Below are 25,979 nucleotides of genomic sequence, written 5' to 3' on the forward strand. Positions count from 1 at the left end.
GATTAGTTTTCTTCCAGTAAGAAAATCTATGCTGTCAGGGTAAGATATTCTGGTTGGTCTGTTCCTACACGGAAGAAGGGTAAAGGTTCAGGTAGACATTTGTCCCAGTAAGACCTCATTTGGGAAATTTTAAGCTGCAGAAGTTTAGAAGTAGCTCTTAAGCAAGACTTACTTTGAATCCATTAGCTCTACAAAGCTAACTGAGTTGATAAATAAGTATTGAAAAGCCATCACCTTTGGACTTAGCTGAAAAGGTTTCAAAGTATGATGAAATTTAAAATGAAAATGACAAAATAGACATTGACAAAAAAATTGTAAATGTAAGTAATCGACCAAACGATATGTTTTTTCCACAATACACAGATTTTTAGAGTAATAAGATCAATAGCATTTTTAGGAACAAAAAGGGTTCCTTGTTACAAATAATGAACCATGGATAGATGCCTGTATAAAGATTAAATCATTAAGTACTTAAATTTAGAGGGTACTACATACTTCAGAAGCAGGTCTACCCAAATTACAATAAAGAGATTAACATGGCACTTGCACAAAGATGATATGAAAATTTGTGAAGTATTCCATATTTTTCATTCTTCTGATGCAAGAAATGAAAAACAGTTATTAAAAAGTTAATTACAAAAAACAAGTGTAACAATACATGTAATTTATAGAATTAAAGGTTAGTTTGACATCAGTGTATTAATTCTTCACCTTAGAAAGGCCTTTACATAGCATAACCTTTACAAAACTTGAAATTAGATAACATTATAATTTTATCCCAAAGAAATAAAATAAGGACCTAGGAAAAAAAGAAATCTTAAACTTCTTCTATATGGAATGCAATCTGAAATGACACATTTATTTATGAACCTATACATTATATAACAATGTAGAATTCCAACTATTATATCTAGGAGTGAATGAAATAGATTATGGATATCATACAAACATAGACATACATTTTTTCAGAAAACTACGAGGAAAAACTTTAGTTTCTTTACTATGCATTTCAACAGATAAGTTAAAATTATTTCTGATTTAAAAAAATCACAAACTGCAGAAATCATTATAGATGAATACAAACAACTATTGAATACATTTTGACATCAAAGTCAGGCAATTCACTTCGAAGAATACCATGGAATCCATGAATTTTTAAAGTAAGATATTGCTGTTGCTTTGTATTTTGAAAAAAAAATTTAAGGGACACAAAGGATGGACTGGCATTTTTGAAATTTAAGAAACTTAACCACACCCTTACGACTTAGGAGAACAATTAGTAGAGCCTTCCACAACTTCATAGAGGTAGTGATACATACTTATCTTTTTGACAATATTAAATGCAGTTTCTTCCAAGTGGTTCTTCAGACCTGGTTTGATATAATGGTTCAACAGAGTATCTTTTCTATTTCTATTCCCAGCAGCAAGATGCAAGGCAATCAAGAGGCCTTTAGTTTGGGTATTGGTATCTGCATCATGATGAATTAAGAAAGAAGCCACTCTAGTATTATTGCACATATAAGCACTGTGCAGGGTTGTCAGCCATTCAGAGTTATTGCATGAATATCTGCCTTGAGCTACCAACTCATGGACAATGTCTAAGTGTCCACTCTAGGCTTCCCAATGAAGAGGGGTATACTCATCCTCATCCCTAGTATTCATCTGGGTGGCCTTTTTGTAAAGTAGTCTACACAGCATAGTAAGCCGATTAATTTCAGCATCCCAAAGAATATATTTGCTTGAATCCTACTCCATTTTTTTTTCGTGCAATTGATACCGTTTCTCACTTTTTCATCTTGTTCCTTGTCTTCGTCAGAATTGCCTAACCAGAGACTTTGAGTGCAAATGGGAATGAGATGTCCATGTATTTCACCATGAGTTCACAATGGTTGAACTGAGCAGAAAAATCTGGTGAATTTCCTGCATATGTTTTTTCACCATGATTTATTTTCTCTTTTTCCATTTTTAATATTTTGAATTAATCTAACGGGATAGTAGGGAATTGATAGACAGCAGAGGAAAGATTTTCCTCGGTATTCAAAGTACAGTCTGAAAATGAGGACCAGTGGGGTCTTCATGTGCAGCTTATTCTAGGAATGAGAAAATAGGAAACAATGCCTTCTATGTCAATGATTTGGGAAATACCATGTTAGAGTGTGAAAGAATTCACTATTCAACATAAAGGCTTTAATAGCTTTCTAATAGCTTTGTAATGTTGGTAACCAACATTAGAAAAAATGTATAATGCAGTAGTAAAATAGAAGTCCTTTGTATGACTACCTAAATTCTTTTCTTTTTTTTAATAGCTATAAAATTCTGAATTTTTAAAAAAATTTTATTGTGAACATACTGTACAGAAGGTTTACAACTACATGGGCAAGATAATGAGTACATTTCTTATCAAGCATTGTAGCCTCCTCCTTTGTTTACCCTTCAGATACCTTCCCAGCCTCCTCCTACCTCCCACCCAATCGTCCCCCCACACCAAAGTTGTAAAGTTCGTTTTCGACATTACAACTTGTACTGCTCATTGTTGCAACGGATCCATCTGTATCCTTATTTAAACGAATTGCTTTTCCCCATCCCCTCCTCAAATTATATCGACATCAAATACAGTGAAAGCAGGGGTTATATTGTGGGGGAGGGACATACAAAGCAACAAAGAAATAATCTTTTATATGCGTTAGAAACAAATGCATGAAAGGAAAAAAACCTTTTAAATACATATCTAAGATTTCATTTTCCTAACATCACCTTATCTGACCTTCTCTGATTGAGTCATACATATACTAGATATTGAAAATAAGGGAAACCATGGGATCTATGTTTCTTTGGGCTTGGCTGACTTCACTTAATATAAATATTTCCAAGTCTTTCCATTTCCGAACAAATGCGGAAATGTCAATCTTTCTGATGGAGGCATAGAATTCCATTGTGTATATATACCACATTTTCTTGATCCATTCATCTACTGAGGGGCATCTGGGTTGGTTCCATATCTTACCTATGGTAAATAATGTTGCAATAAACATAGTTGTGCTGGTAGGTTTAGTGTGGTCTTGTTTGTAAACATTTGGGTAAATGCCCAAAAGTGGGATTGCTGGGTCATAGGGGAGCTCTATGTGAAGTTTTTTCAGGAACCTCCATATTGCTTTCCAAAGTGGTTGAACAAGTTTACATTCCCACCAACAATGAAGTAAGTTTCCCTTCTGTCCACATCCACTCCAGCATCTGTTGTTGTTAGAGTTCTTGATTTTTGCCATTTTAACTGGAGTGAGGTGTTATCTCAATATTGTTTTGATTTGCATTTCTTTTATGGCCAGGAATGTTGAGCATTTCTTCATGTGTCTATTGGCCATCCTTCTTTCTTATTCAGAGAAGGTTCTCTTAAAGACTTTCGCCCACTTATATAATGGGCAGTTGTTTCTTTGAGGATTTATTGTTGGGGGAATTAATTTTTTGAGTTCCAAGTATATTTTAGATATGAGACCCTTGTCTGTTGTATGGCTAGTGAAGATCTCCCAATCGTTTGGCTTTCTATTGATCTTGCTAGCTATGCCCTTTGCCATACAGAAGCTCTGCAAATTTATGCAATTCCATTTGTCCAACCTTTCTTTGATTTGTTGTGTTTCCGGGTCTCTATTCAGAAAATTTGGGACTGAGCCAAGGAGACCTAGGGTTTCTCCCATTCCATCCTCTAATGTTTTCAGAGTGTCTGCTTTGACTTCGAGGTCTTTGATCCATTTGGAGTTGATTCTGGTGTAGGGTGATACATAAGAATCTAGCTTTAGTTTTCTACAAGTAGTTAAGCAATTTTGTCAGCACCATTTACTGAAGAGGCTGTCTTTGTTCCATAGAATTGTTTTAGCTCCCTTATCGAAGATTAGATGGCTATAGGTCTGTAGGTTCATTTCTGGGTTTTCAATTCTATTCCATTGGTCCTGAGGTCTGTTCTTATGCCAATACCAAGCTGTTTTGATTACTATGGCTTTATAGTAGAGTTTGAAATTTGGTATTGATATTCCTCCAGGAGTGTGTTTTCCGTTGAGGAGCGTTTTTGCTATTCGGGGTCTTTTATTGTTACATATGAATTTTTGGATTGCCTCTTCTATTTCCTTGAAGAATGAGGTTGGAATTTTGATAGGTATCACGTTAAATTTGTAGATAGCCTTGGGAAGTATTGCCATTTTCACGATGTTAATCTTTCTAATCCAGGAGCATGGGAGGTTTTGCCATTTTTTAAGTTCTGTGTTGATTTCCGTTTTCAAGATTTTAAAGTTTTCATCATAGAGGTCCTTCACTTATTTGGTAAAATTAATTCCAGGTATTTTATTTTTGTGGAGCTATTACAAATGGAGTTGCTTTCCTAATTTCAGCCACACTTTTCTCATTGTTGGCATACAGGAAAGCCATTGATTTTTGAGGGTTAATTTTTTACCCTGCTACTTTGCCAAAGTTTTGAATCAGCTTGAGTCATTTGGGAGTGGAGTCTATGGGATTCTTTAAATACAAGATCATGTTGTCTGCAAAGAGGGAGAGTTTTGTTTCTTCTTTCCCTATTTGGATTCCCTTTATGTCTGCATCTTGTCTTATTGCTGTAGCTAGGCATTCTAATACCAGAATGAAGAGAAGTGGAGAGAGTGGCATCCTTGTCTTGTTCCTGAGTTAAGAGGAAATGGCTTTAATTTTTCACCATTAAGTATAATGCTGGCTGTAGGTTTGTCATATACAGCCTTTATTGTATTGAGGAATGTCCCATGGATTCCTAATTTTTCCAATACCTTCATCATAACGGGGTGTTGGATCTTGTCGAATGCTTGTTCTGTGTCTATTGAGAAAACCATGTGGTACTTACTCATGCCCCTCTTGATGTGATGAATAATATTAATTAATTTGCGTGTATTGAACCAGCTTTTCATCCCTGAATTGAATCCTGTTTGATCGTGGTGTATAATTTTTTGGATGAATTGTTGAAGTCGGTTGGCCAAAATATTGTTGAGAAGTTTTGCATCAATGTTCATCAAAGAAATGGGTCTATAGTTCTCTTACTTTGATGAGTCCCTGCCTGGCTTGGGGATGAGGGTTTTGATGGCTTCATAGAATGTGTTCGATAGTGAGCTTTCTCTTTCAATTTCATTGAAGAGTTGAAGGAGAATTGGTGTGAGCTCTGCTTTGAAGGAATTGTAGAATTCCGCTGTAAAAACATCTGGTCCTGGACTTTTCTTTGCTGGAAGGTCTCTTATTGCTGTTTCTATTTCAATGCTTGATATGGGCCTATTAAGCTGGTTTAATTCATCTTCGTTTAGTTTTGTCATGTCAATATTTTCTAGGAAAAGGTCCATTTCTGTCAAGTTCTCAAACTTATTAGCATAAAGTTTTGAGGAGTATTCCCTTATAATGTTCTGAATCTTGGTTGTTTCCATGGTGATGTTTCCATTCTCATCTCTGAGTTTATTTATTTGGGTGTGTTCCCTTCTTTTTTTGATAGATTTGCTAAGGGTTTGTCAATTTTTTAATTTTTTCAAAGAACCAACTCTGTTTCGTTGATTCTTTCTATAGTTTTTTTTTGATTGTAATTCATTTAATTCTGATTTAATTTTAATTATTTCTTTCCTCTAATGGATTGGGGTTTATCTTGCTGCTCTTTTTCAAGGAGGTTTAAATGTGTCACTACATTGTTGGTTTCAGATCTCTCCAGTTTGATGATGTAGGAGCTCAGAGGTATAAATTACCCTCGGAGTTTTGCTGTGTCCCAGAGTTGCTGGTCATTTGTGTGCTCATTTTTGTTGAATACCATGAACATTTGAATTTCCTTTCTAATCTCTTCCATGACCCACTCGTGATTCATCAGTGTGTTGTTCAGTCTCCATGTGATACCGGACTTTCTTTGGTGGCTTTTGGTGTTGAGTTCTAATTTTATTCCTTTGTGTTCAGAAAGAATGCAAGGTATAAGTTCAATGTTTCTGATTTTAGACAAGTCTGCTTTGTGGCCTAAAATGTGATCTATTTTGGAAAATGTTTCTTGTACTGCTGAGAAAAACTTGTATTCTGATGCTGCTGTGTGAAATATTCAACTAGATATATCAACTAGATATTAAATCTAGTTGATATATGCAGTTGTTTAGGTCTCTAGTTTCTCTGTTGAGTTTTTGCTGAGTTGATCTATCTAGTGGGGAGATTGTTGTGTAAAAATCCCTAACAATTAATGTCTTTGTATTTATATGGGGATTTGAGGAAAAGTAGTGTTTCTTGGATATATGTGGGTGCACCATTGTTTGGCAGGTAGATATTTAGAATTTAATATCGTCTTGAAGGAGAGATGCCTTTATTAGTATGTAGCAACCTTCTTTATCTCTTCTCACGAATTTTAATTTGAAGTCTCTTTTATCTGATATTAGAATTGCAAATCTCGACTGTTTATGGGGGTTGTTTGCTTGGTAAATTTTGTTCCAACGTTTAACATTGAAAATGTGTATGTTTTTATGGGCAAGATGTGACTCCTGAAGGCAGTAGATAGAAGGATCTTGTTTTTTAATCCAACTAGACAGTCTATGTCGCTTAATTGGAGAGTTCAGTCCGTTAACAATAAGAGAAAGGACTGAGAGGTATTTTGGAATTCCTGCCATGTTATCTACCTTCTTGGGGGCTGCAAAAACTGGGTTCTTCCTATGGTTCTTGGATTCTCAGTTTGGGTGCAGTTTTTTGGCCTTTATTGTGGTCTTGTTGGTTTTCTATGTGTAGGACATTTTTAAGAATCTTTCGTAGGGCTGGTTTGGTGGAGATGTATTGTTTCAATTTTCCTTTGTTATGGAAGGTTTTTATTTGGCCTTCAGTTATGAAGGAGAGTTTAGCTGGGTGCAGTATTCTTGGTTGATAGTTGTTTGTTTTTAGGGCGTGGCATACATCATTCCAGGCTCTTCTTGATTTGATTGTCCGTGCTGAGAAATCTGAGGTGATTCTTATTGGTTTCCCTTTATAGGTGATTAATCTTTTCTCCTTCACAGCTTTAAGGATCTTTCCCTTGCTCTATGTTGATCCTGTGGATTATAAAGTGACAGTGGGATGTCCTATTCTGGTCTGGTCTGTTGGAGTTCTAAAAGCTTCTTGTATCTGAATAGGCCTATCATTTTGCATGTTTGGGAAGTTCTCTGCTAGGATCCTGTTAAACAAATTTCCTAGGCCATTAACTTCTGTTTCCAGGTGCTCCTCTACACCCATTATCCTTAGATTAGGCCTCTGATGGTGTCTTCCAAGTGTTGGATAGATCTATCATATTTCTTGGACTTGTCTTGGATGGTTGTATGTTCTTTCTCTATAATATCTAGGCTGTCTTCAATCCCTGAGATTCGATCATCTGCATTGTCTAACCTGCTGTCAAGTCTTTCTACTTTGTTTTTTATCTCTTTTCCTTCTAATTGGTCAGCTTTGATGGCTTCAAATTCTTTGTTGAAGCTTTGTTTTAGATCTTGTATGAACTTCTTTACCTCCTTAATTTGATGTTCAGTGTTTATTCTCAGATCATTTAGTTGATTGGGTATGGTTTCCTTGGACTCCCATTCCTTCTGTTGGGTTCCATTCAGCATTCCCTTTGTGGCATCCCTGACTTCCTTCAGCTCATTGTTAATGGATTCCATCAATGCCTTTAGTGATCTTTGTGTATTCTCTTCCTGTTTTCTCAATTCCTCTATTACTCTTTGATTAGCTTCCTCCCGTTTGTGGGACTCCTGTAGTTCTCTTTGAGTGCTTTCAGCCTGCTAACGCAGTTCCTGCCTTTCTCTTTGAGTATTCTCAAGCTGCTTACGCAAATCCTATAACAGTTTTTGAGTAGCTTCCTCATGCTTATGATATTCCTGTATAAACTTTTGGATTGCCTACTCTCCCTCCCTACATGCTCATACAGAGTCCTTTGTATGCTTTCAATCTTTTCATTTATCATGCTTGCCAGCAGTGTTTGTAGAGCTATTTGGGAATTCTCCTGTGGATTATTCATTATCTGTTCTGTCCCCTGATTATCAAGATTGGGAATTGAGATACCCAGATTTGCAATTTTTCTTGTGTTTTTCCGGTTTACTCTGCCCATTTGAGATGAAAATAGCACCAGTTTTGTGCTAGAACACTATCTTAAGGCAAGCATCAACCCAAGTCTGAATTTGCACAGTCAATAGTCTACAGATACAATCTAGTTCAACAGATACATCTATTCAACGTCAAACAACTATACATTAATGAGCTACGAACCCCAAAGAAGAATTTGGAAGACCAGAAATTATTAGGGTTAGGATGAGATGTGGGTAAAAATAGGAATAGATTGATGTGGGGAGGCTTAGGGAGAGTTAACTAAGACCTAACCTCAAAGCAGGAAATAGGTTGGGTAGGATGAAAGTAGAGAGAGAGAATAAAAGAAGAAAGGGAAAGGGGAAACAAAAGACCAGAAAAAATAGAAAGGTAAAAATTAATAAAATTATGTAGAATCAATTACAATCTATTTAGATAAGAATGTGAATTTATTGAGAGAAGGGGAGGGATATAAAAGAAATGTGAAAAACTTAAAAATAAAAATGCTTAAAATATTACATAGGTATAAAGAGGTAGTACTGCTATTAAGGAATTTAAGTCTTAGAGGTTTTGACTTGAGTAATAAATTTGTGGATTAAGTGTGTACACAATGTGGGTAGGGTCTAATAGTCAACTACTTGTTTATCTGAGGATGTGCAGGACAAGAATTAAGTCACATAAAGAAGAACGAAAGAGAGAAGAAGGTGAAAAGGATAAGAAAGGATGAAGAAAAAGATGAGAAGTTTAGTAGAGCTAAGCAAAAAACAAAAAGATAATTAAAAAAGACAAAAAAAAAGAGAAAGAAAACCAAAAAAGAAAGAAAAACGCACACTCACTTATTCGTAAAATAAAAATTATAAGCGGAAAAAAAACTTTCTGGAAAACAATTTTTTTTTCAAAAAAGGCAAAGATTGAAGATTTAAAAAAAAGTTTTAGAAAAAAAATTTTATACAAGGTACCAAAAATAAAAAATGAAAAAATAAGAAGAAGAAGAAGAAAGAAAGAAAAAAGTTCTTTGATTTTTTTTTTTTTTGGAGGAGTGGGAAAAGTCCTGCATCTCCCTTGTGTCCGTAACCAGCCTCTTGTTGGAGTCTCTGGTTTGCTTGTGGTCCTGTGGTTTGGTTGGTTTCTTAAGTCAGTTTGTTCAAACAGGCAGAAAAATGCTCTGCTTTACCCAGGATTTGGCGATCCTCCTCCCTGGCTAGTTCATTGGGAGGCAGATCTGCTTTGAGTATCAGAAAAGAGGGGGATGCTGTGCTGAGGCTAGGTTCTGGGTAGAGTTGAGGCCTTTCAACAAACAGTAGCTTTTCCAGGGGGCTAGTTTGTGAAAACTCACAGAGCCCAGCCTGGAGCCATTCTCAGGGTTTCTGTTTACTGAATTTCAATTGATTGTCGAGGCTGCTAGAGGGAGGAGCAGGCCTCTGGATCTGATTACGCAGTGGAGAAAGCCACTCCAAGGGCTGGCACCCGAGCTGTGGGACTTTTCCCTGGGTGGAGCTGAGTCTGGCAGGTCAGGCTGCCGTTAAGTTCTTGTGACCTGCTAAATGACTCGTTTTATTCCAAGGCCTGAGTTGGAGCTTGCAACTCTTCTGAGCTTTGTCGGTATCCAAGATGGAGATCTCCGGTGCTGGGGGGGGATGGCCTTCCCTCCTCTGCTCCCTGAGAAGGAGTGAGCATGTCAGGCTTCTACTCACGCTGAGTCTTGGTTCCTGGGTCGTCTCTGGTCTACAAACTGCACGATAAAGATGTCTGCTCTTTGTTGGTTCTTGCTGGTGTTGAGTAGAATCTGCTTGCCTCCTGTGTCTGGCTCCTTCATGACATACTCTCTGTGGCTCAGGTAGGCTTCTGCGCTTACCCGCCATCGCCACAGCGGCAGCCCCTTCGGTGGCTGCAGGCAAGAGCTCAGAAGTGTCTCCTTGCCTGGGTTTCCCCTCTCTGGCCTATCACTCTGTCCTGTGATGGCTCACTTCATGTAATTCTCTGGCTTAGGACTGTTCACTGGAACTCTAAAACTGCTTTCTATGCGAGAGTTTACTTAGACTCCAGCTTCTCCTCCACCATCTTCCCGGAACTCCCCAATTCTTTGTTTTTTAAAAAATACACATGTTTTCATCTACAAATAGGCCTGTCTATTGTCTTCAGGTGATTTTGATGATTGAAGATGATTAATGAGAAGTCAAAATGTATTAGTAGTCCTTTGCTATCAATTAAATTTGACTTTTTCTTCTTGGAGAATATAATGATCAAAGCAATAGTTCACAATCAGCAAGCAACAGTTCAGAATCATGGTTCAACTGCAAGTGAATCACCAGTAAGTAATCCGTGATTCCATTTTCCACAAAGTTTTGTCACAGATACAATCTGCCTGCCTTCTCTAGTTGATTTCGTAGCCTGGACTTATTCCTTAATTGTACAGGAAAAGTGTAATTCACCTGATTTCAGTCAGATCTTTTAGTAGAATTATCAAGTATATAGATTTTTTTTTATTAAATTAGTTGTGGGGCCTGAACTCTGGGCCTGGGCACTGTCCTTTAGCTCTTCAAATCAAGGCAAGCGCTCTACCACTTGAGCCACAGAAACACTTCTGGATTTTTCTATTTGTGTGGTGCTGTTTTGGGAAATGGCAGAGCAGAAAGTGAAATGATGCAACCAAAAATATAAAAGCAAAATAAATTAGGATAATTATTGAGCAACCATATTGTCTATGAGATCCATGAAAGAGAAAGCGGAAAAGAGATACAGATGTGCAATGACCTAACTAGCCACAAAATCCATGCTTCTAATCAATTTACAGAGCAAACAATTTTTTTATTTTTTAAAAAAGACGGAAATAATATTTATATATAGAAATTAGTAAATACGTTTTTAGTCGCCTACATAAAGAGAAGAATCTTAATCCTTGGACTGGGAAGGTGGCTCAGTGGTAGAGTGCTTGCCTTGCAGCTTACTACAGTGCAGAGACGACTTTCCAAAAAGGCCACTCATATGAATACTAGGGATGAGGATGAGTATACCCCTCTTCATCGGGAAGCCTATAGTGGACACCTAGACATTGTCCATGAGTTGGTATCTCAAGGCAGATATTCATGACATAACTGTGAATGGCTGGACACCCCTGCTCAGTGCTTATTTGTGGAACATATTGCAACAGCACAAACACACACACACAAATATACACACACATCATCAGATTTCTTCTTAAATATTTTTTTGTGTATGATCTTAAGAAATTTGCAATACTAACTTGAATTTCTGACAGGACAATATTATCACTGTACATCTTGCTTCTATGTTCTCAGTTTTAAATTAATATCTAAGTATGTGCATTACATAAGTACAGGAAAAAGTAGGAGCCACACGGGTGGCTCTGGTCTTTAATCCTACCTCATCAGAAAGATGAAATCTGATGATTGTGCTTTGAAACCAGACAAAAAACGTCCCTTAGAATCTCATTTGAAAGTAACCAACAAAATCTAGAAATGGCGCTGTAGTATAAGCAGTAAAATGCTAGCCTGGAGAAACCTAAAACAAAAAAGTTAACAAATTCTGCGACAGAGCCAGGCCCTGAGTTCAAGCTCTAGTATTAGCACCAAACTAATGAATGAAAGAATGAATGAATGAATGAACTAAAAATAAATTAAGTGGTCACATGTGGAGAGACAGGTAAAATGTAAAAACCGTGGTGACTGGATTATGTATTATTTTGTAATAAGTCAAATTATCATTTTTCCTAATCACTAATATTTTATTTGAACTTTTTTGTGCAATAAGCCCTGAATTTGGCATGCATGTATATGTGTGTGTACATGTGCACACATGTGTGTGTGTGTGTGTGTGTGTGTGTGTGTGAGGTTGCAATGTTGCTTGCCAATGTGGACAGAGTGAGGCTAAAAAGAGCTGTGTTGCAATGTTGTTATTTATCAGTGTTCCTTCCTGTCATTTCAGTGGAACCACCCTTCTGCACATTTTATTTGTCAAATAATAACATCATCATAATCAAAGAATTTAGATCATTAAGTTAGATAAAAGAGAGCATTTTCAGCTCTTAGTAAATGTTAGGTAAGAAGATACACATATAATTAGGTAGTAAGTTATTGCTGTAAGATGACTGTCAGTACAAAATATGTATTTGACCTCTTAAATTGGATATACTTTTAAGATATACTCATGGAGTGATTTTGACCAACTTGACCAAACAGGTATTACAAGATATGTATTTTAAATGTTTTTTTTTTCTTTCATGCATTTGTTTCTAACACATTTATAAGATTATTTGTTTGTTGCTTTGTATGTCCCTCCCCCACAGTAAAACCCCTGCTTTCACTATATTTGATGTCGGTATGATTTGTGGAGGAGAAGGGGAAAAAAAAGTCATTTAAGGATACAGGTGGACCCGTTACAACAATGAGAAGTACAAGTTGTCATGTCGAAAAAGAACTTTACCTCTTTGGTGGGGGGGCAAGGATTGGGTGTTGGGGCGGGGGAGGCTGGGAAGGGATGTGAAGGGTAAACAAAGGAGGAGGCTGCAATGCTTGATAAGAAATGTACTCATTATCTTGCCCATGTAATTGTAAGCCCTCTGTACAGTATGATCACAATAAAAAATGAAAAATAAATATGATTCTCACTTGTCAGCCTCCTTCGTAGCTAGGGTTACAAGCATGAGCCATTGCTGCCTAGCTATATAATTATTTTTTACACATTTATGAAGTATGGAGTGGTAATCCCATTCATTTATATGTTGTGTAATGATCAAGCTACATCATATCCATTAATTTCTGCATGTAACACTTCTTTATAGTGATAATGCTCAAAAACTTATCTTCTGGCTATGATGAAATATCTATTCTTAACTATAATAACTTTGCTTCTTGTAGTATAAAATTGATATATTTACTTTTAGTCATGGAAGTCTGCTAATTAAAGTTATATCAAAAAAATGTTGGAATCATAAAGTTATATCAAACATGAATTGTAAAGTGAAAGAAATTCATAGTTCCATTACATGTTTAAAGAAAATGATTATGCACTTTTTCAATTATATTTCTTTGGAATGTGTAATATTCTTTGATTTAACTTAAAATTGATAATAATTATATTATATCAAATTGATTCAAACTTGTATTTGAAAATTGCACACAGCACAAATATACTTCCACTTTCTTCTAACACATAATTAAAATAACATTATTGGAAAATTTGGTGTTAGCTGTTCATGTGTAGAATCATAGAAACTCAGGATGCTAAGACCTGAATATTTTAGTTCAATACCAGTCCAAACAGACAAAAATGTGAAAACTTATCTCCAATTATCTAGCAGGAAGCAGAAGGTGAGGATGTGGCTTAAGGAATGGCGTGTCATAAGCCATGAGCAAAAAATACAACAGAGACCATTAAACATTGAGTTCAAGCCCTAAAAATGGTAAATACACAAAAGACAACAACAAAAAAGTAGTATAAACATCAATAATAAAGACAAAACTAGTAGAAAAGATCATGAGAAATGTTGTGTGAACATCTGGAAGCCAGAAATCATTTGCCAGAATTTTGATTCATTAGAGGTAAAAGTCACAGTATAATTTTAACAATCTCCTTGAAGTCATTTGTGTTGAAACCTGGCTATTGGGTAACAGGTGAAAGAGCAGACTGGATTACCTGACATAGTAGACATTGCCTGAAACTATACACCATCCCACTCTGCAAAAATCTACAATCGTGCCTGTTAATTTAAAAAGAACCTCATGCTAGAGACTTTTTGGTCCACACAGACTGGGGTCCTCATTTTGTGGCTTCAGACCAGTGCTTTTTTAAATAACCACTCCTGTTTTACTACCCTTCACTGGTGAAGCTATACCCTAAGCTGGCACCATGTCACTCCCTAGAATAGGGCAAGAGCATTTGCCGATGCTCTTCCAACTTCTCTCTGAGTCTCTGGATATCCAGACTCTTGTAGCTAGTATGGGTTACTTTGATGTCCAGGTTGCCTCAAACTGGAGATAATCATGTAATGGATATGTCAACCTGAGTTAGTTTCAAACTATGATCTTCAGATCTGAGCCACTATGCTCAGCCCAGTATTTCCAGTAAGTTACTTAATCTTTCTGACACTCAGGTTCTTCCTGTGTGGAAAGTGAAAAGAATTACTTTGTGGACCTATGAATCCAGTGGGAGTTATGACTAGGTGCAGGAAGTATAAGTGTTCAGGATGTGTGGACAGAGTCTGACACTCTCATAAAACTACTGGTATTTATATTGAAATGAATTCCAGGAATTGGAAACAAGAGGGATATTTCTGTTCTTGTTTATCCTTTTATGGACATTGAAGGAGCCACAGAAATTCAAGGAGAACAGGGAAACCAATGCAGCAGTTGTACTCTGTACATATTATATTCACAATGAGCTAAACTTGTGGACAGGGACAGGATGGAAAATCAGAGAGAGAACAAAGTGATGAGATTGTCAAACAAGAAGTGAACTGATTAGCCACTTATAAAATGGTGATCTGTATATACACTACCTTAACAAAAACCATTTGAAAAATCCAGGTGGATGATTCTCTATTCCAGTTTTTGTAGAGGTCCTTAAGACTCAGGTTCACCTGGAGTTTTTGAAGGTCAGATTATATGATTATTAATGTAGAGCCAGAATCTCTTAAGAAATGTTATAAAAAGTATTTCATTCTTAGTACCTCTTTCTTTTTGAGTGGCGATTCTATATGTTGCTGTTAGATCTAAATTTTTACTTTTTGTTTTTAGTACTTGTCAGGTGTTGAATCCTTCTTAAAGCTTTGTGACAAAGGTCTGCTATATCTTGGCACCCTGCCCCTAACTAAAATGGTAATTAATCTTTTAAATTTATGTATTTGAGTATGAGTTTTATTTATTGATTTAATTTGTGGGTGGTGCTGAACTCTGGGCCTGGTTGCCATCCCTCAGCTCTTCAGCTCTAGTCTAGTGTTCTACCACTTGAGCCACAGTACCACTTCTACCTTTTTCTGCTTAGGTGGTGCTGAGGAATCAAAGCCAGGGTCTTCTGCATTCAAGGTAAGTTGTCTACAACTGATCCACCTTCTCAGCCCTTATGAGTGGTATGTTTGTGCACAGGTCTATCAAGCAAATCTATTGAGCAAATGTATTCATTTGCCACTAGACATATTCAAAATTCTGAATTATCTGATATTTTAATGAATAAAACTCTTATAATTGATACTAGGAACTCTTTGTCTCCCCATACTGAAAACACGGAGGAGGGTTTTTAAAACTAAAACTACAAAATAAATTTTAAGATCTTTTTGCTAACAAATGTGTCCAGGTGTTATTACATTAAACAGAAAATTCAAAATGTTTTTTTTCATGAATACAGAGATCAAAGGTCTTTTAATTCTTATTTCGAGATGAAAATTAAAGGGGAAAAACAGTCATGAGGTAAAATTTATATTGAATGTTAATAGTTAAGAGGAAAAGAAGATCCTAGATGACAAATTAAAGACAAAGCAATATCAGAGCACTATATGCTCAATATTAAATAAGAAGGTTTAATTGAAAAATTGAGCTGGAATGTGCACATCAGGCAAAAGCAAGAAATCAGAGCTTACCACCAACAAAGAAACACCATAATGCATATCTCAGAAAAAGGAAAAAAGTTCCTTGTCCTTGATTTCAATGATACATATAAACCCCCCCATACACGCGCGTGCGCTCACACACACAGACACACACACGAATGTATGCAACAGCTCAACCTAGTCACATTCATTCAACATGAATCAAAGATCTTCCTATAATATTTGGAACTTTAAAAGTTTCTAGTCTTGGAAATAATTGATAACAGATGACTAAGCAAATATTTTCTGAATAACACTCTGTTATGTAAATGAGAATTTCTGATGGATATAAGTGAAGTGAAAGACAGTTATCAGAGACCTATGCTGCCTCTAATTCTCAGCAGGCTTCAAACTGTGACACCTTTGATTCTGCTGTGCCAGGCCCACAGTTATTTTCCCTAGAGCAGTGGCCCTGCTGGGCTTGGAAATGGGGTCTGTTTGGAGAGGGAGGATGCCACAGGGGAGGCCAAGCTTTGGTTGGGGCTAAGAGCGGTGGGGAGAGGACGGTGGGGAGGCCCTGACAGAGGCTGTGAAGGGAGGAAGAGGCAGTTGGCCAACAGCTCATGCAGCAGCAGCCCTAAAGGCAGCTGGGTTCTGGGGAGTGTCTGTGAGGTGTAGAATTTGGGGTGAATTTGCTAGGGCCTGTTTGTTTGGTGAGGAGAGGAAGAAGTCTCGAGTCCCACCCAAATAGATAATGAAAAATGAGACAACCAATGCCTGAAGAATTTCAAGAACAAAGGCAGGGACTTATAGGTAACCTCTAGGGGCAGTGAGGACAGCAAGGTTGGGCCTTGGTTGTCATGCCTCCTTCGATGCCCTTGGAAGTGAAGGCCAGCTCTGCTGTGATCTAGGCCTGGCTCTTGCCTTGAAACAGGCACCAGGAATTGTCAGCACAGCCTCAGCTTGGCCCAAGGAGGTGGCCTGTTGTGGGTGCTGTAGTCTGGGCAGTTGCTAGGAGGCTATACACAGAAGGGCAGAGGAAGCATGGCTGGTAGGCTCAGTTCCAGCCCAGCCAAGCACAGGGCCACATGAGAAGTTCCAGCTCTGGATCAGGATCAGGCACTGCTCCAGACAAGTAGGGCCTTTGGGGACCTGTGCAGTGGCTGCCACGTGTGGGTTGTGAACCTCCTTAGAATGGCCGAGGAGTCTCAATGGAGAGATGCATTTGCTTCTGTGCCTCTCCCATCTTCTGGATTCCTGCTCTCCTCCTGCCTCCTGCCATGTCCAACTACAGGAGTCAACTTCTCCAAGCCACTGAGAGGCCATCCCGGAGATGTTCACAGGGCTTTCCAGGCTGCTTCACCATGAATGCAGGGCTCACAAGATCCCATTCTCCAGGCAAAGCATACCCCCATTTCAGCTTGGCGACTCCTGCCTAGAGGGTCACAAACTGCATTCTTACACAGAAATCCAGGGGTACACAAAGCTGTCCTGCAGTCTAAGGCATCCTTTCCTTCCTCCTGCTCAGCTGTGGAGCAGCTGTGGAGCCAACTGCAACATCATGATTGATTATCTAAAAAGAAGTGGAAAAAAGCTTCATTGTCCCAGATACAGCTGCTCCTGGGTGTCTCTGTGTACACTAGTCTTGTGCTTAGATAACGATCCCCAAAGACCACCATGAAGCCAGTCTCATGTGACCACATTAGAGTCATTTATTTCAAGATCGAGCCTGGACTCACAAATGTCACCACTGCAGTGGGTCAGAGTTGATAGCCCCGACCCTTCAGTTAACTGGGTAATCTTATAAAAATCTTATTGGCTATCAACTGCAAGCTAAGCAATAAACAATAATTTGTGGAGGAGAAGGGAAAAAAAACCAAAATCTTTAAATAGGGATACAGGTGGACCCATTGCAACAATGAGATGTACAAGTTCTTATGGAGAAAAACGAACTTTACAACTTTGGTGGGGAAAGGGGGGAGGAGGTTTCGATGGAGGGTGCGGGAGGAGGATGGGAAGGGATGGGAGGGGGAAACAAAGGAGGAGGTTACAATGCTTGATAAGAAATGTACTCATTATCTTTCCCATGTAATTTTAACCCCTCTGTACAATGTTTTCACAATAAAAAAGTTAAAAAAAAATTAAAAGATTAAAAAAAATCTGTAGCTTTAGGTACTTCCTGTCATCCGCTGATGGCTATTGCTAGGGGAGTTATGGGCAGAACGTTATTGTGACATTTCACGTTTTTTCCAGGAACCTGAGTTCTAACTTTCAGGAAAAGTCTACTTACAATGGGTACTTTCAGTAAAGGTCTTCACAATGGATATTTTCAGAGTATTTGGAGTCTAAGTCTAGAATGCCTGTACTTTGGCAAAGACTTCTCAATAGGGATGTGTGTGTGTGTGTGTGTGTGTGTGTGTGTGTGTGTGTGTGTGTGTGTGTGTGTGTGAGTGTGTGTGTGTGTGTGTGTGTTGTGTGAGAAAGTCAGACACAGCTGAGGTTTGGGGTAAAATACTCTTGCCCTTCAGAATTGAGTTTTGGTATCTATTGTTAGTCCCACCTCCCCAATTTTGAATTCTAAAGTTGTCCTTCTAAATATATTTATCCTTTGATCTTCTTGATATTCAGATTCCTAAGGTCTGCTTATGAACTTCAATATTTGCTTCATGAAGGTGATGTCTTTCTTCTAACTTTTATGAAGCACTTTGCTCTCTTTAAATGCAGTTCGTGCTGTGTTAGTGGTTTTACTTAGCCCAGACTGTGGTGGCCCAGGCTGTGCCTGTTAATTCTGAGTTCAGTTTATGCCAATTTGAGATACTATACTTTAGTATATCAGTGAAAGAAGTTCAGCATCTTTATTGAAACAATTTCCTGGCTGTAAATACAAACAAAAACATCCAGTGATAAAAAATGTACAATCTGTTGTTTTAAGTTAATTGTGCACAACTGTAATGAAAAAAAAAATCTTTTTACTAAAATGAGTATTTGTAATGGGAAAAAAATCAAATGTTACAAATCTTAAAAATTGATCAAATACCAAAAGAAAAAGCAAGACACTAATCAGGAATGAAGGAAAAATGTAAGTGTTTAATAAATTAATGAAATGTTTGAAATTCATATCCAAATAGAAAATAAGAAGAAAAATAAAGAGGAAAGTCACTGAGATCCTATCTTACACACCAGAATAGCTATCACCACTCAAATAAATAAAATGCTGGAGAGGTTGAAATAAATCAGGAACTATATTTGGTTTTGTGGCATTGTAAACTAGTGCAAACCATAGGGATATCTTAATGGAAGTTTACACAATATCAAAAAGACAGATATGTTTCCCCATAATTTGTTTTACTTTATAACAAATGGATTAGAATAAAGTGTAATTAAATGTCTGAAGATGCTAACACTTTCAAGTGTCATTGATAGAATCCAGCAAAGGAAAGTAACAGAGAATTAGGGAGTAAGAACAACCTGGGGTATGGATAAAGATACTCAGTAGGACTTTGTGAGGAAAGAATGTGCTCCGTTTTCCTGATCAAAATAGTGCTAGGACAGCTAACTTTTGACAGAACACTTGTAATGTAGTGCAGTGGAGGTAGTAATTTAGGTAGTAATTTATTACTTTTATTCCCTAATCTTATGATGTGATTCCCAAATGATGTGAGTGATACTAGATTTTCTTTTTTGGGGGGGGGTGGGGAGGTCCGGTTGTGGGGCCTGAACTCTGTGTCTGGGCGCTTGCCCTCAGCTCTTCTGCTCAAGGCTAGTGCTCTACCATTTGAGCCATAGCGCCATTTTCAGCGTTTTTCTTTTTGCTTATGTGGTTCTGAGGAATCAAACCCAGGGCCTCAGGCATTCAAGGCAAGCTCTCTACCACTCAGCCACCTTCCCAGCTCCCTGATTCTCGATTTTCTGAGCCCTTTTTTTCACCAAAAGTTTCTAATTCCTCACACTGCCAATGGTTCTGCTACTCTCATTTCTCCTTGTTTCTGAACTAAACAACTGTAACCTTTTGGTTCATGAGAAAGAGCTGGAGAAATATGAGGATGCCTTGGAGTCTGAGCTAACATCCAATCCAGCTTGGAGGATCTGGTAAAGAACTTCCACCTGGGACTCAGAATCTGATATTAATTGACCTCTTTCGAAATGGAGAAAGTCACTCCCTCAGGCAGAATCTGTCATTCCTTGACGTTCTCTGACGAGGTTTGATACTAGGGCACAATTCATAGAATGAGCTTTCCCATTGTCAGAAGGAACAGGTTGAAAACTAAAAGTGGCCTCAGGTCCCAAAGGGCCAGTCAGAAACCAAGAGATCACACTTTCCTCCTCATCAAGGACCTTCTGGTTGGAATAGAGTCTGTGCAAAGTCTAAGATGGAGATAAACTGAGACTAGGCCTAAGGAGGAAACAAAAGAATGACCCTCTCATTGACTACAAGGGAGTTATGTAGTGAGACATGAAAACTTCCTTCATAAAAAAAATTCACTAGGTGAGTTATCTCACTGCTCCTTTGCAGGAGGTCAGTTTCCCCAAAGGAGAAGTTGTTAAATGTTGTGACTGCCAGTTTGCTCTCTAGGCTGTTGTCTCTCTCACCCGTTCTCATGTCAGGAATGCATTGCTTCTTTCAGGCACTCAGCTACCTGTCCTGACTCCTAGGCAGGAATACTATAGGCTGTTCTTTGGCTAACCTCTTGCATTTAAGGTAGAATAGGCCCAGGCTATGGTCTGGCCAAGAGGTAGATTCAAGAGGTGAATATAAGCTCAGATTTGTACAGAACAACAAACATATTGAAAAAATTCAATTAAATTAATAGGTAAGTAATTTAGGGTTTATAGCAACAAAATTAGGTAATTATTAGTAATACATCTAGAATCACGGATTAGGAAGCGAACAGTGAAGTAGGTTCAGGATACAATGGAAAGACACGCCATAGCCATAACAGGAGATGAGAGTATGAAGGAACTATTAGCATAGGTCCATTTAGGATTGACCTTGGATAGGAGGCTTTTAGAATAATATCTAAAAGAGAGTGACTTTCTGGGCACTGGTGGCTCACACCAGTAATCCTAGCTACCCGAGAGGCTGAGATATGAATATTATGATTCAAAGCAAGCCCAGGCAGAAAAAGCCAGAAGTGGTGCTGTGGTTGAAGTGGTAGAGCATGAGCCTTGAGCTCAGGGACAATGCCTAGGCCCTGAGTGCAAGCTTTAGGATCAGCAAAACAACAAGAAACAATAATGACAAAAGAAATAAAAGGACTTAAAGATATGCGATGGAATGATGATCATGTGTAACTGTTTAGCGATCATAAAAGGAGACAAAATTTGGAGCAAAATGATATCTATTTTTTACTAATCCAGGATGCAAAGCAAATGCCAAATTCCTCTTCTCAAAAACTCCTAAACTTGGGCTGGGAATGTGGTTCAGTGGTAGAGTGTTTGCCTTGCATGCATGAGACCGTGGGTTCGATTTTTCAGTGCCACATAAGCAGAAAAAGACAGAAATGCTGCTATGGCTCGAGCAGTAGAGAACTAGCCTTGAATTGAAGAGGTGAGGGACAGTGTTCAGGTCCAGAGTTCAGGCCCAGTGTCCGTCCTAAATAAAAACAAAAAAATAAAACAAAAGAAAAAACTTCCAAACTTATCTTTTCTCATAATTGAAGAGAGGCTCCTTTTACAGATATTCTCCTTATATAGCTCAAGGTCATCAGAACTTCAGTAGACTTTTCCTGTTGAGATATAATGCACCTAACTCTACTGACCTAATCATGGCTTGGAAAGTATGGACATTGATATGTTTGTTGTATTTTTCCTTATAAATATATAATACTGTCAGTTATTATATAATATATTATAATATAGAATATATTATACATTGTATTATATATTAAATATATTATAACATGTATTATGTATTAAGAGACTTCCTAATTTTAGATGTAGGAACAGGCAACATATTGAAAGAAAAATGATTAAATCTCTGAGTTATTTCTCTACCACAGTACAATACCAGGTTTCATTCTTATTACCCAGAGAGCAACATAGGAAAGCGAAGCCCATGGATGTGGTTCTCTGGATTTTGGAAATTGTGATCATATATATATATATATATATATATATATATATGTATATGATATAGATGATATATATATATATATATATATTTAAATATATATAACATATCATTTAATAATAGTGAATATGTAAATGTATAACAACAGTAAATAAGTGAATACTTATATGCACACACTCCCAGTCACCTTAATGTATACGAATTTCTTTTCTTGCTCCTATTCACCAACACAGGGAGTATATGAGTTGCCCTTGAATTGACCTGGACGTTCTTTATCGGTATACTGTAGCTTCACATCCTTTGTTCCCTAAGTAGCCAGATGGTATGTATTCAATAACAAAACTGTTACAGGCAAAAGTATCCACCCTGAAACATAGAGGAACTTGGATTTCAGAAATGCCACAAATAAGTGGGAGGTACAGCAGTACTTTTCAAAATTGAATAGATTACATATTTATTAGAAAGCTTGTAAGAAAAAAACTTCAGTGTAGGATGATACACTTGAAGAAAACTACAGTTAAATTACATATAGCCGGTGCTGCAATAGACAATAAATAAGAATTAAAAAAATAAATTATATGTGACATCAAATTACAAAGTTCCAGGGCATTTCCCTACTCTTGAGAACTAGAGTAATCCATATTAAAAATAAATAAATGAAAAGACGAATATTTTATACCAAATTTAAAAACATACTATATGTTGTACAAAGGAAATTCAATAAGCATGCATTTTACAGTCTAGTAACATCATATGGTATGATGAATCTGATTAACTGATTCATAAAAATCAATACAATTCAGTTAAAACATCTGATATCTCAAGTTTCAACTTAGGAGAATACTTGCAATCTATGGTGTCTATTTTGCATATTATTCTGCCCTATCCCTCCCACAATGGCATAAGGCTCTTCCTGAGAAAGTCCAGAGATCGTTCTACTGTGAGTGCTCAATGTTGACCTGTTCCCATTCTCTTTTATTTGGGCATGTGATAGACTGACTATCTGTTAATTGCCAAAGGCACAATGGAGACAGGCTTCCATTAATGATATTTTAGCTCTCAGAATAAAAGGGAAATTGAAGACAGAAAGACAGAGGGAAAATCTACCAGATCCCTGAAAGATTTCTATCATTGTGCTAAACCTGTAGTTTTCTATTTACAGTTGAACAAACTGCAGCAATTGCCACTCCAACCACATGTCCAAAAAGTGGCTTTCCAAATATTGGCCTATTTTCACTTTGGTAAAACAAGACACACTATTGTGGCCCCGTTTTACTTAAAGTATCAGCTATTGTTGACCCGAAGGATAGTTGACCTTACCAATTTCTTAAGTTTTAGGTCATCACACAATCACGTCATAGCCCTTAAACATTAAAAATACCTACCCATATAAGTCTGCATTACATACTTATTACTGTTTTTCTTCATTTGTCATGTTTTACATATTTGTGTATCCCAGGACTTAGCTCTGTAATATTCCTTCTCATGGTTGTTACCACTGAGTACAGTAATTATTTCTGTATTTTTTCTCCAGTTCTGTTTTCTTTAATTCAAGTCCTTAATAGCAGCCTATCTACTGAAAACTCCTAACTACTGATTTTAGCAAACTCAAAAGATCCCAAAGTGAGCTTTGATCTCTATCTACAAACCAATCCCTCATTACTATTTGATTAAGTGATAAATCTTCCAGCTGTCTTTTCAAAATACCTTGGAGTCATTTCAGACTTACATACTTTTTCACACCTCATATTTAATCTCTGACCAGGTTTCGACAAATTAACTCACTGTATATTTTAGGAACTATATATATATATATATATATATATATATATATATATATATATATATATATATATATATATATATATATATATATATATGGTATATGAGTGCCAGTACTATGACTTAAATTTGGGGCCTAGGTTCTTTTATTTTTCTTTTTTTGGGAGGAGGGGTCCAGTCATGGACCTGAACTCTGGGCATGGGTGCTATCCCTCAGCTCTTCAGCTCAAGGCTAATGCTCTACCACTTGAGCCACAGCGCCACTTCCAACTTTTTCCTTTTTGCTTATGTGGTGCTGAGGAATTGAACCCAGGACCTCATGCATTCAAGGCAAGCGCTCTACCACTGAGCCACCTTCCCAGCCCCTTACTTTTCTTTTTTGCTTAGGCTTTACTTGGTATAAAGATCACCTACAATGTCATTACGCACACCCTTTTCATTTAAAAATATGTATATTTTGTAGCAATGTTATTGCCATTATAACCATAATTAGGAAGATTATGTAGGTTCATCTGCTCCATACATCTTGAAAGGTAATGAATATGAGACTTACAGAATATCCTCAGATATGCCTGGTGGAAACCTGGATTTGAATTATGGGTCGACGGCTGATCAGTATTAGGTACTTGGGAAATTTGTTTGGCCTTCTTTCCTACTTCTGTTTTTCATAAAATAATTCATTTCCTAACTGGAAGAACTATCATGAGCACTAAAATTACCCTAATGCAGGTGCAGTTTTGGAATGGTGTCTGCACATTTGTACTAGGTCCCAGAGAAGTCAACTTCCATCAACATGGTCCCAGCATCCTTCCTGAAGGCCTTAAGACATATATGCCCAATTGATACTAATATCTGTGAAAATTTGTCTTAATTAAAAAAAAAAGTCTTTTCTTCATATGAAACAATGAAAGTAATGTTGGGGCTGTCCTGTGGCTTTTACTCTGAAGTTTTGCCTAAATTTGATTCTTACTCTATTAGTGGTATCAGTAGCATTCTTTAGTGCTACCCTTCATTTATCTAGTTCTGTGTTCCATTTGGAATACTATTGTAACTTAGTTTATAATCTTTGTTATCAGAATAAATAAACTACAACTGCTGAAGTTATAAATAAAGAGACAATTTTAGGTGTGCATTACATTTTATGTGCTTAGTACTTTCCTATAATTATTCCTTTTAGGTTATATATCCTTAACAAACCATTTATTAAGATTTCTTATATGATTTATATATTTATTATGTGATTCTTATATGATTTCTTAGAGATCCATAAATAAAACATCTCAGAATTGGAAAAGAGTAGGTAAGAAGTCATAAAAATACTATTATGGTGTCTTAATGGCTAAGTGTAAAGAACATGTAACAAAACAGTTGGAAGATTCATTTGTTCTTTTTTCTATTCTCTCATCCTTCATTGTAGAAACCTTCTCACTATGAAGTGCCAAGTCGTCTGCACCTTTCAAGCCTCGTCTCAGTGACAGAAGTGATGGGATTAGGACATGTGCTCCAATGACTGGCTTTTAGGAAATTCACAATAAAGCAATACAAGTACATATAACGAAACATTTGTGAGTGATGTGGATTGACTTCCTCAATTGATAAAATTAAATTCATATGTCAAAACATCAAATTACGTACATTATAATATATGCAGTTCAACTGGCCTCACTAACACTTCCATAAATCAAATGCAAACTAAAAGCTCTATATCAAAAACCAACATCTAAGGCAGTGCTGGAAATACAAGTAGAAACACAATAAATCTAATGGAATGAGATCTTTAACACTGGCAATGAGAAATGATAGCTGAATTTTTAACCAAGCTTGGAAAGTTCAGGTGTCCACTAATGATGTGATTGTAGTTGCGGAACTGACCTTGGTTTAAGATTAGAGGTAAAATTCAAAGGCAGCTAAGGTTGCTGCACTATTGTAGCTCGATACAGTGTGACCCTCCCTGATAATGGTATAGCACAGAGTAGAAGCTAAGTCAGTAAAATGTACAGGAAAGATTTTCCACTGAGAAAAATTGTATTGAAAATGTACAGCCCATCATTCTACTTTAAATTCTAGAGTATTTCTGATCAGAAGACAATTATAACACACCAATTTGCTGTGAATACTGAGCCGTTTAGGTGTGTATTACTGTAATATATGTAAAATCTTTAGAGGTATGGAGTGGCCTGACCCTCATATTTCCTTCTGTTAAGTATAATGGAGAAATGTTCATAATTATGCAATTCACACTCATCTAAGTCGGAATCAGGCAACTGAGATGGTAAGACATTAGGCTCATTACTCCAGTGACGAGGTTTGTAAACTATGAAATAAATACAATGCTTGATAAGAAATGTACTCACTATCTTGCCCATGTAGTTGTAACCCCTCTGTACACTATTTTCACAATAAAATAAAAAAATAAAAAATAAAAAAATAAAAAGAAATGTACTCATTACCTTGCCCATGTAATTGTATATTATTTTCACAATAAAAATAAATAAAAAAATTTAAAAACCTCCCCAAAATAAAAAATTA

The 25,979-nt window shown here is 37.0% G+C and overlaps 1 long non-coding RNA gene and 1 pseudogene across 1 annotated transcript in view; both read left to right on the forward strand.

The window, feature by feature from the left end:
- Positions 1-24,899, forward strand: part of LOC138812331 (uncharacterized) — a 52,058-nt gene extending 27,159 nt beyond the window's left edge. Inside the window, exons 3-4 of the long non-coding RNA XR_011367589.1 lie at positions 15,058-15,098; positions 24,868-24,899. This is a non-coding gene — a long non-coding RNA (uncharacterized lncRNA). The remainder of the gene's footprint in view (positions 1-15,057; positions 15,099-24,867) is intronic.
- On the forward strand, positions 492-588 carry LOC138812339 (U6 spliceosomal RNA; annotated as a pseudogene).
- Positions 24,900-25,979: the final 1,080 nt, after the last annotated feature.

The sequence above is a fragment of the Dipodomys merriami genome, unplaced genomic scaffold (genome assembly GCF_024711535.1).
Source record: "Dipodomys merriami isolate MVZ:Mamm:240054 unplaced genomic scaffold, mDipMer1.0.p SCAF_562, whole genome shotgun sequence".
Classification (NCBI taxonomy): Eukaryota; Metazoa; Chordata; class Mammalia; order Rodentia; family Heteromyidae; genus Dipodomys; species Dipodomys merriami.